This window comes from Lathyrus oleraceus, chromosome 5 (genome assembly GCF_024323335.1).
Source record: "Lathyrus oleraceus cultivar Zhongwan6 chromosome 5, CAAS_Psat_ZW6_1.0, whole genome shotgun sequence".
NCBI lineage: Eukaryota > Viridiplantae > Streptophyta > Magnoliopsida > Fabales > Fabaceae > Lathyrus > Lathyrus oleraceus.
The window spans coordinates 389,512,039-389,517,704 of record NC_066583.1 but is presented as its reverse complement, the minus strand read 5'-3'; the positions used below and the strand labels follow the sequence as shown (position 1 = coordinate 389,517,704).

The window sequence follows — 5,666 nt, the reverse complement described above, 5'->3', positions numbered from 1 at the left end:
GAAGAGTCTTCATTATTGCTCCTTGTGTTTATGTTGTTTTGTGTGAAGAAAACTTGGTAGTGTATTTGATTCATATTGTACTAAAGTCTATGAATAAGGGTGAACACTTTGAATAGATAGGGCCTACGCCCCGTACGCAAAGTCGCTATAGACAAGGATAGGAGAAACCCCGTCTCATCATTCCTTATTACTTAAGGCTCGTATCGTACAATTTAAATTGAATATACCAAGTGTTGACCTTTGATTTATCCTGTATACCCACTACTTGATGTGACTGAGGATGCATTGATCGAGAATCTTGACTTGAGGCTTTGAGCTCCACAGCTTGCGGAAAAAAGTCTTATTAAGTGACCAAGGGTCTTTTGGTCTCTAAAAATTAGATTGTGGGATTATACAAGTTCAAAGGATTTAATTGATCAAAATTGCTTTTGATCAATTCGAATCATGAGTTTGAAACAATTGGAAATTAAGATTAATTATAATCTAAGGGTTAGAAATGATCAATCTAGCCTAAAGGAGCATGTTATAGTTAGTCATAAATTTTGATTAAAATTCTATGTACCAATTCTTAGGAAACATGCAATTGTTGGTCAAGGTTTGATTAAAATTCTATGTCAAATTCTAATCCTAAAGGAAACATATGCTTCTATGGCTAAAATGACAAAACAAGCCCTTAAGGGGCAAAATGGTCATCTCATCAAATATATTCAACTATTAGCATAAATTATATTCTAGTCAAAATATAAGTATGGCCTAAGATTGTAATCGGATTCTAACGATATCCTAATCAAAAATCAATTAAATTCTAATGACAATTAAATTCTAAAATCAATTAAATTCTAAGTTCCATTAAATTCTAAAATCAATTAAATTCTAAAATCAATTAAATCCTAAGTGAAAATGTATTTCTAAAGAAACTAAAATCAAACCTAATTGGTAGTTAACTCTAATCCTAATTGTTAATCAAACTTATTAATGGTTAATCAAAAAATAATTTTTAATTAACAAAAGATAAATAGAGTTAAGCCCAGCAACAAAATTAAGCCCAGCAGTTACATTGGGCTTCGCAGGAGGGGGTGTAGGCTGAATTTGTGGATGGTTGAGAGATTCACATGGGCCTCACAGTAGAGGCCCGTCACTTTGTCCAGGACATGCTGTTGGGGGTGTGATCTGCCGAATGGAAGTATGGGGAGGTGAACGCTTGCCCAAGCTCCAAATGTTCACATTTTCCAAAACCGGGTCATGAACCAGAACTCTACACTCACAAGCTTTGTCCCCAAATTACTAGCTAGGTCGAACATAATCAGTATGCCTTCCATCCAGAACAAGAATTTCGCGCAATACGTACGAGCATCACGGCCATAAATTCAAACGAAAAGCTCGAAACGAGACTCACCTTGATGTCCGGTATTCTTCTGTTCGCGGTTGATCGAGACGAAGATGAAGTCGTCGGATTCAGATTCGTGTGCTTCTTTATGTGTTTCGTTGATTGAGACGATGATGGAGAAGTCGCGTCGGAGTGTGTTGTGAAGAGGATTGAAGGCGGCGACGAGGTTTGAAGGTGGCGACGAGGATTGAAGGTGGAATTGTAATGCGAAGATGAAGGTTTCTCTGAAATTAGTGAGCTCCTTTCGTTCCAATCTTCTTCGATTCTCTCACACCTGCTTCTCCTTGGATCTTGGTTTCGCTTCTGGATGCGGATGGTTTACGTTCTTTGCATGTTTCTTCTGGCCGATGGGTTTTGCAGGGCTCGAAGACTTGAGAGAAGGAGAAGGTTTGAAGGTTCTGTTATGGTGGTTATAGGATTTTGCAGAGTGATGATAAAGGATTTCAATTGATATGAGGGATTCACCGAATGATCAAGAGAATCGAATTAATGCCAAGGTATGTGGATTTATAGGATTCAATTTCTGTTAGAAATTCAAATGAAACTCATATTGAAACTCAGAGTTGGTTAGAAATGCAGTTGGTTAGAAATGCGGTGGGTTAGAAATTCAAATTGAAATGTAAATTCAAATCTAAATGAAATTCCTTTCCCTGCTTTTTGACCTACACTCTGTTAAATGTTCATTAAGTGAAAAATCAGTTGGTTAGTTCCTTTTTTAAATGAGATTCAAATTCAAATGCACTGCTAGTGAAATTCAAATGCACTGCTAGTGAAATTCAAATGAAATAACCTCCTGTTTTAATGAAATGCACAACTATTATGTTTATTGTGTAGGTTAGTGAAAATTAGTAGGAATTCCATCACAGTTAGAAACAAATATATGTTGAAGAAATGCCATGTTGATATTGTGCATTGTGGTGTATTGTACTTGTTCTGCTATGATGTGTTGTAGGCCTGTTGCATATGATTTTTTTCTTTGTTTTGGTTTGTAGGAAATACTTTTGGAATGTTAAACTATTAACTAACTTCTATTAGTTATTAATTTATGTTAAATGCAATGGTTAAGTGTTATTGGTTTAGAAGAGTGACATTAATTGTGATGTGAGTTGAAATTGGAGGAGAATTTGGTTTTGATGTTGACTTGTCATGTGAGGTTAGAACTGCTGTTACGCATTACTCTAGGGGTTATTTTCATCTGCAATTCTGAACAGGGTTAATTGTGAGGTTAGAAAATCAATTCCAGGTTCTGTTAGTATTAAAAAAAAGGTTGAGTTAGTTGGTACCGTAAGTTCAGTTAGTGATTTAGTTACGAAACGTAATGATTGAAAACAACAGAAAATGATTTGAATTCTGCCTATGTTTGGTGATATACCGTAGGACTCAGTTATTGCTCTATTTAGCTTACTAATTATCTATTCCAATTTGTTCGTGGTTGGTTTAATTGGTGCGTTAAAAAACTGTTTTGTAGGTTGGAAGTTTGCGAACGGCCATTAGATTAAGGTGACCGGCCAACGCAGGTATCCTCTCAAATTGCCGATTTTGGTAGTTGATTAGTAGAGTTAAAGTTGTGATAGTTGTTAGAAGTTGGCTCAGGTTAATTGTTAGCTTGTTTGATGCACATGGATGAATTTGGTATGTCATGGCCATGAATGTAGATGCTTTGAGTGGCGGGTCTGTTATGCTTGGTATGCCGGCCATGTGAATTACAAGGCTAACGTATGCTTTGTTTAGTAATGCAGAAACTTGGTACGTTATGATGTTTTATTATTGCTGACTATTACAGATTGCCAGGTTGGTATGTGAATGGATTTTATGCCGATGAATGATTGTGTATTGCCATGAGTTGTCTTATGTATGTGAAATATAACCATGGGTCTAACTTTGAATGATTTTGCAGTGCATGATTATGATGCCGTTATGATGACAAGCTACAAGTTTTTGTTTTATTGGATTTGTCAATTGCTGGATTATAGTTATGATGCAGTTGAATGGTTAACTAAGGATACACATGAGGTTGATATATTAGCATTGTTAGAACTATACAAAAGCCAATTAAAACTATGCTAATCTAAGTCACTTGGATTGAATGCTAAAACTTGGTTATAATGCTATGCTAGTTACTTTAGTTATGAGTCTTATGCCATGTTGGTGCGAACTTGTTTAGCTTTAGAATTGATGTATGCATACCATTGTGATGATGATAGATGGGAAGATGTTTTGCATTTCAACATTTGGTGTATGGTATGGTATGACATGCTAAATTGAACTAGATTATGAATGAGTTCATGGTGTGTTTGAGATAACATGTATGGTTAATGCTATCTTGCTTGGTTTATTGGCACGGTTAATGTAACTTGGTGATAATGCCAACAATTTGGTTTGCTTTTTGTAGGATGTGCGAACACGAAATGATGGAAATCAAGGTGTAGCTTCTATTTGAAGAAAATGGTGAAAGTTTGGATCATTGTGTCATGGAGTTAGATGTATTTGGACTTGTCATATTTTCTTTTTTTGTTATAAATTAGTAGTTTGGAGTTGACATGTTGTAATGGTTGGAAACTTGTAGCTTGAAATGTATGGTTGTAGTTATGTAACTTGAAAAATTGAATGCATGGTATTCACGGTTGTAATAATATGAGAAAATTGTATGGAAATGTACATGGTTAGTTCATGAAAATGTAAATCGAAATGGTTAGAAATTGTAATGAATAAATGGTTAGATGAAATATTTCGAATTGAAGTGTTGTAATGGGGATAGGGACAATGTATTTGTGTGGTTGGCAATTGGAATTCATTTGCACATGGTTGAAATTGGAATGGTTTTAATGGTTTATGTATTTGGAAGTTGTATAGAACCATGTATGTTGGTTTATGATATGCAATGCTTGTGAAGCAAATGCCCATGTATGGTTCAAGATGCTTGTAAGTATAACAAAATTGTGATGATATGTTCAAGATATGACTCAAAACTCAACTTTCGCCACTTGTTTTTTGTATGCCATTTTTGTATGACATTGACCCTTGAAATGAAATGTGACTTAGTTTGAAATATGTAATTGAATATTACAATGTTGGTTTATTGGATTGAAGATGAATATAAGATTGCTGGAGTCATTTTAGGCCATGATAGAAATGTGAAAATGACTATGTATTGCAATGGTTAAAAAGGGGTATGGTTTAAAATGATTATGAACAAGATGACTTAAAATGAACAACAGACTTAAAATGAACAACAAAATGAAGGTGATTTTGTCCAAAATAGATCATGAATTAAATGAAATTGACTTAGGTGGTTGATGGATAACAAGGTCATAGTGATTGAGGGAGGAAAGTATGGAAGTTGACTTTGGTCAACTGATTGACCAAAAAGTCAATAGTTGTCCGAAAGTCAACTGATGCAAAAAGATGATGAAATAGACTTCTCTAAAAATGCATGTTTAATATGGAACCATAAACCAATTGGGACCAATGTGATGAATCAATGAAGTTTGGAGCAATGAAGATCAATGGAATCAATGGATGAGGCGACTTAGATCAAGTGAGACCAATGATAATGTGCAATGGAATGTGAATGCAAGCATGCTTGGAACTAATCAAAACAAGCCATGTACTAGGGTTTAGTAGCCAAAATTCAAATCCAAGTATTCAATCAAAGACCTCAAACCGAGAAGTAATCAACATGACCAATGCACCAAAATTCAAATCCAAGTATTCAATCAAAGACCTCAAACCGAGAAGTAATCAACATGAGCAATGCACCAAACCACAACTAGGGTTTTTAACCCTCCTCAAAGCAAGCCATACAGTTTTCCAACATGAGCAATGATTAGGGTTTCAACCCAAACATAAAGCTCCACAAGCAACATCTCAAACCATGGGCCCACAGGTAGGGTTTGAAAGTCAAGTCAGGGGCAGAAGGTCAAACATAAGATCCCAATATAATCAAGATCAAGAACCAGGGTTTGGATGCCTAGATGAATACCATAGTGTAACCTTCAAGAATCAGGGTCTTAAAAAGAATCCAGTAATTAGGGTTTCTTCACATGGTGAACCATACCACAGTCTTCAGGCCAAAATCCAGAGTTTCATTAGTTGTGAACCTTGAACCTATGATGTTTGTTAGCATGTGTTGATTATGCATAAATGATGCGCATGAATGAGGCATGAATTAGTATAGATGGATCTTAAGTTATAGGTTAGATAAAAAACAAAAGGGGAGGGAAAAATTTGGGGTACAACAAAGCGGATTATGTTTTGATTTGTTTTTGCAAACACCTCC

General features: G+C 35.4%; 1 long non-coding RNA gene across 3 annotated transcripts; it reads left to right on the top strand.

The window, feature by feature from the left end:
- Positions 1-983: 983 nt before the first annotated feature.
- On the top strand, positions 984-4,041 carry LOC127085006 (uncharacterized). Of its 3 annotated transcripts, none has more exons than XR_007788884.1 (3): positions 1,168-1,884; positions 2,856-3,400; positions 3,780-4,041. It is a non-coding gene; the product is annotated as an uncharacterized LOC127085006 (long non-coding RNA). The 3 variants fall into 3 exon arrangements; XR_007788885.1 differs by having other exon boundaries at positions 1,171-1,884; positions 2,856-3,133; positions 3,285-4,041; XR_007788883.1 differs by having other exon boundaries at positions 984-1,884; positions 2,856-4,041.
- The last annotated feature ends 1,625 nt before the right edge of the window (positions 4,042-5,666 follow it).